Source organism: Balaenoptera ricei, chromosome 17 (genome assembly GCF_028023285.1).
Source record: "Balaenoptera ricei isolate mBalRic1 chromosome 17, mBalRic1.hap2, whole genome shotgun sequence".
NCBI lineage: Eukaryota > Metazoa > Chordata > Mammalia > Artiodactyla > Balaenopteridae > Balaenoptera > Balaenoptera ricei.
In genome coordinates, this window is record NC_082655.1 from 64,614,768 (window position 1) to 64,627,113 (window position 12,346).

Consider the following 12,346-nt stretch of genomic DNA (forward strand, 5'->3'; position numbering starts at 1 on the left):
ATGGGATGCAGCAAAAGCAGTTCTAAGCAGTTATAGCTATACAATCCTACCTCAAGAAATGAGAAAAATCTCAAATAAATAATCTAACCTTACACCTAAAAGAACTAGAGAAAGAAGAACAAACAAAACCCAAAGCTAGCAGAAGGAAAGAAATCATAAAGATCAGAGTGGAAATAAATGAAATAGAAACAAAGAAAACAATAGCAAAGATCAATAAAACTAAAAGCTAGTTCTTTGAGAAGATAAACAAAATTGATAAACCATTAGCCAGACTCATGAAGAAAAAGAGGGAGAGGACTCAAATCAATAAAATTAGAAATGAAAAAGGAGAAGTTACAACAGACACCCCAGAAATACAAAGCATCCTAAGAGACTACTATAGCAACTCTATGCCAATAAAATGGACAACCTGGAAGAAATGGCCAAATTCTTAGAAAGGTATAACCTTCCAAGACTGAACCAGGGAGAAATAGAAAATATGAACAGACCCATCACAAGTAATGAAATTGAAACTGTGATTAAAAATCTTCCAACAAACAAAAGTCCAGGACCAGAAGGCTTCACAGGTGAATTCTGTCAAACATTTAGAGAAGAGCTAACACCCATCCTTCTCAAACTCTTCCAGAAAACTGCAGAGGAAGGAACACTCCCAAACTCATTCTCTGAGACCACCATCACCCTGATACCAAAACCAGACAAGGATGTCACAAAGAAAGAAAACTACAGGCCAATATCACTGATGAATATAGATGCAAGAATCCTCAACAAAATACTAGCAAACAGAATCCAACAACACATTAAAAGGATCATACACCATGATCAAGTGGGATTTATCCCAGGAATGCAAGAATTCTTCAATATATGCAAATCAATCAATGTGATACACCATATTAAAAAATTGAAGAATAAAAACCATATGATCATCTCAATAGATGCAGAAAAAGCTTTTGACAAAATTCAACATCCATTTATGATAAAAACTCTCCAGAAAGTGGGCATAGAGGGAACCTACCTCAACACGATGAAGACCATATATGACAAACCCACAGCAAACATCATTCTCAATGGTGAAAAACTGAAACCATTTCCTCTAAGATCAGGAACAAGACAAGGATGTCCACTCTCACCACTATTATTCAACATAGTTTTGGAAGTCCCAGCCACAGCAGTCAGAGAAGAAAAAGAAATAAAAGGAATACAAATTGGAAAAGAAGAAGTAAAACTGTCACTGTTTGCAGATGACATGATACTCTGCATAGAGAATCCTAAAGATGCCATCAGAAAATTCCTAGAGCTAATCAATGAGTTTGGTAAAGTTGAAGGATACAAAATTTTTTTTTTTTTTTAATTTTTATTTATTTATTTATTTTTTTATTTTTGGCTGTGTTGGGTCTTCGTTTCTGTGCGAGGGCTTTCTCTAGTTGTGGCAAGCGGGGGCCACTCTTCATCGCGGTGCGCGGGCCTCTCACTATCGCGGCCTCTCCTGTTGTGGAGCTCAGGCTCCAGACGCGCAGGCTCAGTAGTTGTGGCTCACGGGCCTAGTTGCTCCGCGGCATGTGGGATCTTCCCAGACCAGGGCTCGAACCCATGTGCCCTGCATTGGCAGGCAGATTCTCAACCACTGCGCCACCAGGTAAGCCCCAAGGATACAAAATTAATGCACAGAAATCTCTTGCATTCCTATATACTAATGATGAAAAATCTGAAAGAGAAATTAAGAAAACACTCTCATTTACCATTGCAACAAAAAGAATAAAATACATGGGAATAAACCTACCCAGGGAGACAAAAGACCTGTATGCAGAAAACTGTAAGACACTGATGAAAGAAATTAAAGATGATACCAACAGATGGAGAGATATACCATGTTCTTGGATTGGAAGAATCAATATTGTGAAAATGACTATCCTACCCAAAGCAATCTACAGATTCAATGCAATCCCTATCAAATTACCAATGGCATTTTTTACAGAACTAGAACAAAAAAATCTTAAAAATTGTATAGCGACTCAAAAGACCCCAAATAGCTAAAGCAGTCTTGAGGGAAAAAAGCAGAGCTGGAGGAATCAGACTCCCTGACTTCAGACTATACTACAAAGCTACGGTAATCAAGACAATATGGTACTGGCACAAAAACAGGAATATAGATCAGTGGAACAAGATAGAAAGCCCAGAGATAAACCCACACACCTATGGTCAACTAATCTATGACAAAGGAGGCAAGGATATACCATGGAGAAAAGACAGTCTCTTCAATAAGTGGTGCTGGGAAAACTGGACAGCTACATGTAAAAGAATGAAATTAGAACATTCCCTAACACCATACACAAAAATAAACTCAAAATGGATTAGAGACCTAAATGTAAGACTGGACACTATAAAACTCATAGAGGAAAACATAGAAAAACAGTCTTTGACATAATCACAGCAAGATCTTTTTTGATCCACCTCCTAGAGTAATGGAAATAAAAACAAAAATAAACAAATGGGACCTAATGAAACTTAAAAAGCTTTTGCACAGCAAAGGAAACCATAAACAAGACGAAAGGACAACCCTCAGAATGGGAGAAAATATTTGCAAACGAATCAACAGACAAAGGATTAATCTCCAAAATATATAAACAGCTCACGCAGCTCAATATTAAAAAAACAAAAAACCCAATCCAAAAATGGGCAGAAGACCTAAATAGACATTTGTCCAAAGAAGACATACAGATGGCCAAGAAGCACATGAAAAGCTGCTCAACATCACTAATTATTAGAGAAATGCAAATCAAAACTACAATGAGGTATCACCTCACACCAGTTAGAATGGGCATCATCAGAAAATCTACAAACAACAAATGCTGAACAGGGTGTGGAGAAAAGGGAACCCTCTTGCACTCTTGGTGGGAATGTAAATTGATACAGCCAGTATGGAGAACAGTATGGAGGTTCCTTAAAAAACTAAAAATAGAATTACCATATGACCCAGCAATCCCACTACAGGGCATATACCCAGAGAAAACCATAATTCAAAAAGGCACATGCACCCCAATGTTCATTGCAGCACTATTTACAATAGTCAGGTCATGGAAGCAACCTAAGTGCCCATCGACAGACGAATGGATAAAGAAGATGTGGTACATATATACAATGGAATATTACTCAGCCATAAAAAGGAACAAAATTGGGTTATTTGTTGAGACGTGGATGGATCTAGGGACTGTCATACGGAGTGGAGTAAGTCAGAAAAAGAAAAACAAATATCATATATTAACGCATATATGTGGAACCTAGAGAAATGGTACAGATGAACCGGTTTGCAGGGCAGAAATTGAGACACAGATGTAGAGAACAAATGTATGGACACCAAGGGGGGAAAGCAGCGGAGGGTGGGGGTGGTGGTGGCATGAACTGGGAGATTGGGATTGACATGTATACACTGATGTGTATAAAATGGATGACTAATAAGAACCTGCTGTATAAAACAATAAATAAAATTAAATTTAAAAATTCAAAAAAAAATGGAACATGGACATCTTTCCATGTGATACACACACATACATCTCATGTTAACCAGCTACATTCCATTCAATAGTTTGGATGTATTTTAATTTTTAACTATCTCCCATTGATGTCCACTTAGTTTGCCTGCTGTTTTTGTTTTTGTTTTTTCATTGTGAAATAATTGCAGCCCTTTCTATAAATGAATGGTGTTTGTGCTATGCTCTAATGTAGGACTATCAGACAATCTTATCTCCCTGGTATGATTGCTATTTTGAAATTTCTGTTCCTGTAGCCTCTTGCCTCTTAAACTATTTTAAGATTTAATATACAATTTCAAGAATCTGGTTGCACACAGTTTGTAGAACTGTGTTTCTCAGAATTTGTCCATGGCCCTGTGTCTCTGTGTGTACTATTTGTTAACAGTCTGTGAAGAAATGAGTACAGAAATTGAGAATACATATTTAAACACTTTAATAGCTATTTGATGGAGTAATGTTTTATATATATATATCTATTTATCTAATAATGAGAATTTGGCTTTGTTGTTCATATGTGTTTGTTTCTTAATTTCATTTTTCTAGTAATTCACTTTTATTGAATTTTACACAAGCAATTAGTTTGAGTCACACTATTCTAGAGTGCTTGGTAAGTACTTTATTTATTTGTGATTGCATTATTCTGTCTTCATTTGGGAAGTAAAGATATTTTAACAACTTAATGGCTCCCTTTTAAGTTTCCCCTTGATTTTAGATTTTCATTGACTTCGAGTTAACTAATGTCACCTCTATTTCTTTCTTTTTTTTTAATAAATTTATTTATTTATTGATTTTTGGCTGTGTTGGGTTTTCGTTGCTGTGCACAGGCTTTCTCTAGTTGTGGTGAGCAGGGGCTACTCTTTGTTGCAGTGCACAGGCTTCTCATTGCAGTGGCTTCTCTAGTTGTGGAGCACAGGCTCTAGGCATGTGGGCTTCAGTAGTTGTGGCGTGTGGGCTCAGTACTTGTGGCTCACGGGCTTAGTTGCTCCACGGCATGTGGGATCTTCCTGGACCAGGGCTAGAACCCATGTCCCCTGCCTTGGCAGATGGATTCTCAACCACTGCGCCACCAGGGACGCCCATCCATATGAATTTTAAGATCAGTTTGTTAATTCCTGCAAAGAAGCCAGCTTGGATTTTTATAGGGGTTATATTGAATCTATAGATTAATTTGGGCAGTATTGCCATTTTAACAATATTAAGTCTTCCAAATCTGTACATGGGATATATGTCTTTACTTCCTTTATCAAATTTATTCCTAAATATTTTATTCTTTTTGATGCTGTTTCATATGAAATTGTTCTCTTACTTTCAATTTCAGATTGCTTATTGGTGGTATATACAAATACAGTTGGTTTTTTTGTATTGATCTTGGATCCTGCAATCTTGCTGAACTTGTTTATTAGCTTAAATAGTTTGTGTATTCCATACATTTTTTCATAATATGTTTATACCTTATTATTTTATTTATCCATTTTAGATATTATCCTAGTACGGTGTATAAGGATTTAAATAGCTTAGCTACTTCCCTACCTCACTGCTTACCTCCCTTTATTCTCATCATTGCTTATATGATAGCTATGTGAATATTATTCCCTGATGAGCCAAGTGGCATGTTGTGATTTTTTTCCCTGTCTTATAAGCATTTTCTGACATTAATAATTGCCTCTTTAACCTTTTTACTTTTTATATTCCTAGTGCCTTGGGAAAAATTCCTGACATATGCTAGGAGGTAATAAATATTTGTTAAATGAATGAATGTAATTGCTTAATTTTACGGATACCTATCACAAAGTCTTCCCACATTCTTTTTTTTTTTTTTAATTAATTAATTAATTTATTTGGCTGTGTTGGGTCTTCATTGCTGCGCTCAGGCTTTCTCTAGTTGCAGTGAGCAGGGGCTACTCTTTGTTGCAACGTGCAGGCTTCTCATTGTGGTGGCTTCTCTTGTTGTGGAGCACGGGCTCTAGGCACGCAGGCTTCAGTAGTTGTGGCACGTGGGCTCAGTAGTTGTGGCTCGTGGGCTCTAGAGCGCAGGCTCAGTAGTTGTGGCACACAGGCTTAGTTGCTCGGCGGCATGTGAGATTTTCCCGGACCAGGGCTTGAACCCGTGTCCCCTGCATTGGCAGGCGGATTCTTAACCACTGTGCCGCCAGGGAAGTCCCCACATTCTTAAAATACAGTTTTCCACTTGGTCAAAAGTATCAGATAACGTATCAGTCAGAACATAGGTCAGGTGGTGGTAACGAATTACCCCCAAGTTCCAGCAACTAACAAGAGCAAAGTTTTTTGTTTGGTTTTTCTCATGATATAAGTCTGTCAGAGTTCAGCTGCATGCTGTCTCTACTCTGGGGCTGAGTGAAGAGCAGCCTCTGTTTGGAACGCAGCGGGTCGTTGGCAGACAGGAAAGGGCCTGTGGCAGACCACACACTGGCTCTTAAAGCTTCTACTCAGAAGCAACTCATCACACTTTACTCACCATGTATTGGGCCAAGTAGGTCCTTTGGCAAAGCTTGACATCCACGGGGCAGGGATCTGTAGTCTCAGGAAAGGGCCCTGAAAGGAGTGGCATCATGGGAAAAACCAAAATATTTGGCAGAAGGGGAACAGTCTTCCACAGGTAATTTATCAGATCTGTTTTCTCTAGGAGTCATGCCACCTAAGCCTTGCGTTCTCCTGTTTTGCTCTGGATTGTTTGCCCTGAGGGCCTGCCCCACCGCTGTCGTGCAGGGACTTCCCTTTACCAACACTCTTGGGAAATCCCTTTGTGCGTCACATATACTGAATACCTTTTACTGGGTCTGGTTTCTTTCCCCTTCTTTGTTTACTTTCTCATTTGCTTTCACTCTCCCAGTAGAAGGAGAAAGCAGGCACAGGAGGTAAATTTTGAGACCCTTCAGGTTTAAAAATGTCTTTACCGTTTTACATGATTAACAGTTTCACTGAGTATAGAATTCTAAGTTGGAGATCATTTTTCCTCAGAATTTGTTGTAGGTATTTCTTCACTAACTTATAGATTTCATTTTTTTTTTTTTTTTTTGAGAAGCCAATGCTGTTTTTTCTAATTCTTTTGTATGTGATATGTTTCCTCTCTGGAAACAAAAGTTCTAGAAGATTTTGGATTTTTTTTTTTTTTTAAATCACTGAAGTACTAATTTTCATGATGACATGCCTTTGAATGGGTTTCTTTTTCAGTCATGTGTGGGGTGCTTGATGGCCTCTTTTGATCTAGAAATTCCTATCCTTCAGCTTGGGGAATTTTTCTTTTACTGGTTCTTTGGTAATTTCCACCCCCTCATCTACTGTTTTTGGAACTCTCAGTAGTGGGATGCTTCATCTCCTTAACTGATTCTCTAAAATTCTTTTCTTTTCTTCTTTCAAAACTATTGTTCAGGAAATTCCCTGGCGGTCCAGTGGTTAAGACTCCGCACTTCCACTGCTGAGGGCCTGGGAACCCTGGTTGGGGAACTAAGATCCCACAAGCTTTGCGTGGTGCGGCCAAAAACAAAAACAAAAACAAAATTATTGTTCACCTCTTTGCTTATTTGTTTCCGTTTTTTTTTTTAATTTTCTTTTTTTGGGGGGAGCTGTGTTGGGCATTTGTTGCTGCGTGCGCGGTTTCTCTAGTTGTGGCGAGCAGGGGCCTCTCTTGCTGTGGCTTGTGGGCTCCAGACGTGCGGGCTTCAGTAGTTGTGGCATGTGGGCTCAGTAGTTGTGGCTCGCAGGCTGTAGAGCGCAGGCTCAGTAGTTGTGGTGCACGGGCCCAGTTGCTCGATGGCCTGTGGGATCTTCCCAGACCAGGGCTTGAACCCGTGTTGCCTGCACCAGCAGGCGGATTCTTAACCACTGCACCACCAGGGAAGTCCCTGCTTATTTGTTTCTCATCTGATTCTTTTACTTTAATGTTTACTTCAGTTATTTTAAATTTCTGAGAACACGTTTTTCAGATTATAAATTTTTTTAAACCATCCAGTTCTTTTTATTTTTTAAACATTTATTTGTATTATTACGTTATCATGAATAACAAGCTCTCTGTTAGATTCCAAACTTTCATTTTATTTTATTTTATTTACTTATTTCTTTGTGGCCTCACCACGCAGCACTTGGGATCTTAGTTCCTCAACCAGGGATCGAACCTGCAACCCCCCGCACTGGAAGCGTGGAGTCCTAACCACTGGACCGCCAGGGAAGTCCTGATCCAGTTCTTTTTTTTTTTTTGAATTTTATTTTATTTATTTTTTTATACAGCAGGTTCTTATTAGTTATCTATTTTATACACGTTAGTGTATATATGTCAATCCCAACCCGATCCAGTTCTTTTTAAAGGATACAATATTGCCTCTAAACTCTGATTAATGATATTTTTAAAAAAAAACAAACTTCTGGGCTTCCCTGGTGGCGCAGTGGTTGAGAATCTGCCTGCCAATGCAGGGGACACAGGTTCGAGCCCTGGTCTGGGAAGATCCCACATGCCGCGGAGCAACTAGGCCCGTGAGCCACAGCTACTGAGCCTGTGTGTCTGGAGCCCGTGCTCCGCAACAAGAGAGGCCGCGATAGTGAGAGGCCCACGCACCGCGATGAAGAGTGGCCCCCACTTGCCACAACTAGAGAAAGCCCTCACACAGAAACGAAGACCCAACACAGTCATAAATAAATAAATAAATAAATAAATAAATAAATAAATAAATAAAACAAAACAAAACAAAACAAAACAAACCAAACTTCTGTTCCTTGCATTGTCTCTCTTTCATCTTAGTCCTTTTTTTTTTTTTTTTTTCCCTTTTCCTTTTCGGTCATTGTCTTTCATGTTAGATACTTTCTTCCTGTGTCTGGGAGGCACAAAAAGCTGCCTAGGTCCCTGTGCGTGGGCAAGGCTTATTAACGTGTAGGATTTACTGCCCGTGATGAGGCAGTAAGCCTGGTTGTGTTGCTGTTGTTTGTTGTTGGGTAGCTCCAACAGTATCTGTAAATCGTTTCTCTGCAGGCAACCAGATTCTTCAGGGAACTCTCTAGTCTCTTGCCTGGGTGTTAGCTTGCCTGCCACACTTCCGGGAGCTGGGGGAGGCCGTTAATTAGGATAGACCTGCTATCTACTGAAGAGATCCAAAGTGCAGGGGCTTGAAGAACAAAGCTGTCTTTTGCATAACTGTCAGGGTTGGGTAAATGGACTCTCTGTCCCACCTGGTCATTCAGGGATCCAGTTTCCTTCTACTTAGGTACATCCCTAGGGCAACAGTTCTCAAAGAATGGTCTCTGGACCAACAACATCACCTAGAATATTGTTAGAAATGCACATTTTCAGGCCTACCTTAGACTTAACATATCAGAACCTTTCAGGGGTGGGGCTTAGTGTTTTCATAAAACCTCAGGTGATTTTGATCCCTGGCAAGGTTTAAGAACCACTGCCCGAAGGCATTGTCCTTCTCTATGTAATTGAAACAGGATCTCAGACTAACCCTTGTCCCAGCCTGAGGAAAGGGGAAAAGCCAGGAGCAGTTCAGGTACAGGAAAGTGTCTGTTGACATTCCTCTGGTGAGAGCTTAGTCATCTGACCACTCTTAGCTGCAGTGGGACTAGGGATGTACTTGCCATCTGCCATCCCACTTGCCCAGCTACAACTCAGCTGTCATAGAAGAAGAGAGAATGAATTTTGGTGGTCACGTAGCCGTCGCCAAGAGAGAGGGAAGGGTTTTGTACATGTGTCAGGCCCAGTTCACTTTCAACAAAGCCCTTGTGGTCAGCCTTCTACCTTTGCCTGCCCTGGGCCTGGTGTTCCCTGGGTCAGCTTCCCCAGAGACTAAGCCTCCCATCTCCTCGGGGGACTAAACAAAGGAGAGTTGCTTAGTTGTTTGCTGCAGGGGTAGAAACTAACTTATTGGCTCCTTATACAGAGTTTTCAATCAGTTCTTATGCTGTGAACTCAATTCATTATCCCCTCTAAGCACTATCTGGTGCCTCAGTTTCTGGGCTGTTCCTGGATTCTTCTTGGTAAATCCGTTCATTTTTCACTGGGCACTTAGGTTCTGCTTTCTTGGCTCATTACATTAGCCATCACTTCTTCATCCACTGTGTACATATTCTCAACCTTCTTAACTATTTTTTGTTCACTAGTGTTTCTTTTATTTTTCTTCCTGAGCTTATAACTTTCGAATTCTTTGACTTTGTTATAATAAGATGTTGGAGGGACAAGAGATAAATGGATGTGTTCAATCTGCCATTTTTAACCAGAAGTACCAACTTGAACAAATGGTTTCCATGTACCTTTCATTAGGAGGGAGGTTTCTTCTGGAAGTATGGAAAGAGAATGTTGCCTGCCATTCCAATAAACAAAGAATATTGCCCTCCATCAAGCCATTAGCCACTGCAGCCACCAACACCTCCCCCCTCCACCCATCAGTGTGCCCTTAGGGGAATTCAGGACAGAGAAAAACAGGAAGCATTCTGTGCTCTGAATACTGGCCCTAGGTAGTTGAAATGCATATCTAAGGAAAAATTTCAATGAGATCAGACTCTTGTATCTTCCCATACATAGAAAAGCACTAAAATCATTAACTCGAGATGTCTGTTTTTGTGATTAGCAGTAATCTTTTTTTTTTTTTTTTATAAATCAAGACTCTATGGCTATTTTTTATATTACACTTTTTCAACTTCATGGGATTCAAATTTTCACAAACTATATCTTTTTTTTTTTTTTTTAACTTTGGGTTTATTTATTTATTTATTTATTTATGGCTGTGTTGGGTCTTCGTTTCTGTGCGAGGGCTTTCTCTAGTTGTGGCAAGTGGGGGCCACTCTTCATCGCGGTGCGCGGGCCTCTCATTATCGTGGCCTCTCTTGTTGCGGAGCACATGCTCCAGACGCGCAGGCTCAGTAGTTGTGGCTCACGGGCCTAGTTGCTCCGTGGCATGTGGGATCTTCCCAGACCAGGGCTCGAACCCGTGTCCCCTGCATTGGCAGGCAGACTCTCAACCACTGCGCCACCAGGGAAGCCCAAGCAGTAATCTTTTGATGTTTGACTACGTGGGGTTTTTTTGTTTTGTTTTTTGTTTTCTCAGCAAAAACTCAAATATATCCTGGCTCCTCCCTTATCTCCTTAGAGCAATTCCTCAGAGCTACTGAGAGGCTGTCTCCCAGGCTATTGTCCTCAGTAAGGTCTCCAAATAAAACTTAACTTGCAACTTTTAGGTTATGCATTTTTTACCATTGGACTTAACCACTGTACCTCTGGGGAATTCCCAAGTTGTGCATTTTTTTTTCAGTCGACAGTAGAGGGTAGAACTCTCTGAGAAAAGAGAAAGGAGGGACTTTCCTGGTGGTCCAGCAGTTAAGACTCCACACTTCCACCACAGGGGGCACAGGTTTGATCCCTGGTGGGGGAACTAAGATCCCACATACCATGGCGTGGCCAAAGAATTAAAAAAAAAGAAAAACAAAAAAGAGAGAGAGAGAGAAAGGAAAACTTTCAGAGTACATAGAGATGGCTAAATGGCACGAAATACGATTAATTGCATCATTTCAAGTTTAAACTAGCAAAATTCATTGAAATATGACTTTGGAAAAGACTGAATACTGAACTAACACTACCTTCTATTTTAAGTAAGGGCTGGCAAACTTTTTGTATAAGGAGCCAGATAGTAAATATTTTCAATTTGGCGGTGGCGGGGGGGGGGGGGGGGGGGGCGGGGGGGGAGAGTGGGAGGGGGTCCTACAAACTCTATTGCAAATACTTAACCCTGCAGATGCATGAAAGCAGCCGTAGAGAACTTCCCTGGTGGCGGAGTGGTTAAGAATCCACCTGCCAATGCAGGGGACACAGGTTAGAGCCCTGGTGCAGGAAGATCCCACATGCTGCGGAGCAACTAAGCCCGTGCGCCACAGCTATTGAGCCTGTGCTCTAGAGCCCGCGAGCCACAACTACTGAGCCTGCGTGCCACAACTACGGAAGCCTGCGTGCCTAGAGCCCATGCTCCACAACAAGAGAAGCCACTGCAGTGAGAAGCCCGTGCACCGCAATGAAGAGTAGCCCCCACTCGCCACAACTAGAGAAAGCCTGCGTGCAGCAACGAAGACCCAACACAGCCAAAAATAAATAAATAAATAAATTTATTAAAAAAAAAAAAAAAAGGCAGCCGTAGACAGTATGTAAATGAAAGTGTGTGACTGTATTTTAGAGAAACTTTATTTACAAAAACAGGCAGCAGGCCATTTTTGACCCATAGGCTGTAGTTTGCTAAACCCGCTTTAAAGCATTAAACATAATTTTAGACATTGGGCCGTCAATAGTCCTTTCAAGATGACGTTTTAGATCTTAGAATTAAGAAAATGGAGACTAGAGACTGGCGAGAAAGACCTACAAAAATAGGGTCAGTTGGTGAAATGTACGTCATTATACCTTTGGCCAAACCCGTAGAAAGTGCAACACAAACAGTGAACCCTCATGTAAACTATGGACTCTGAGTGATAATGCTGTGTCGGTGCAGCTCCATCAGCTGTCACAAATGTAAACAGGGTGTTGGTTCAGGTGGAGGGTGTGGGTAATGGGGAGGCTGTGCGTGTGGGGGGCAGGGGTATATGGGAAACCTCTGTACCTCCTGCTCAGTTTTGCTGTGAATCTAAAACTGCTCTAAAAAATAAAGTTTATTCTAAAAAATGATTCATTGATGATTAAAGATGGGGCGGGGGCAGGAATTAGCAATGTCATGGCCTTTTTTTTGGTTTTTGTTTTTTTTGAGATTTTTTTTTAAACATCTTTATTGGAGTATAATTGCTTTACAATGGTGTGTTAGTTTCTGCTTTATAACAAAGTGAATCAGTTTTACATA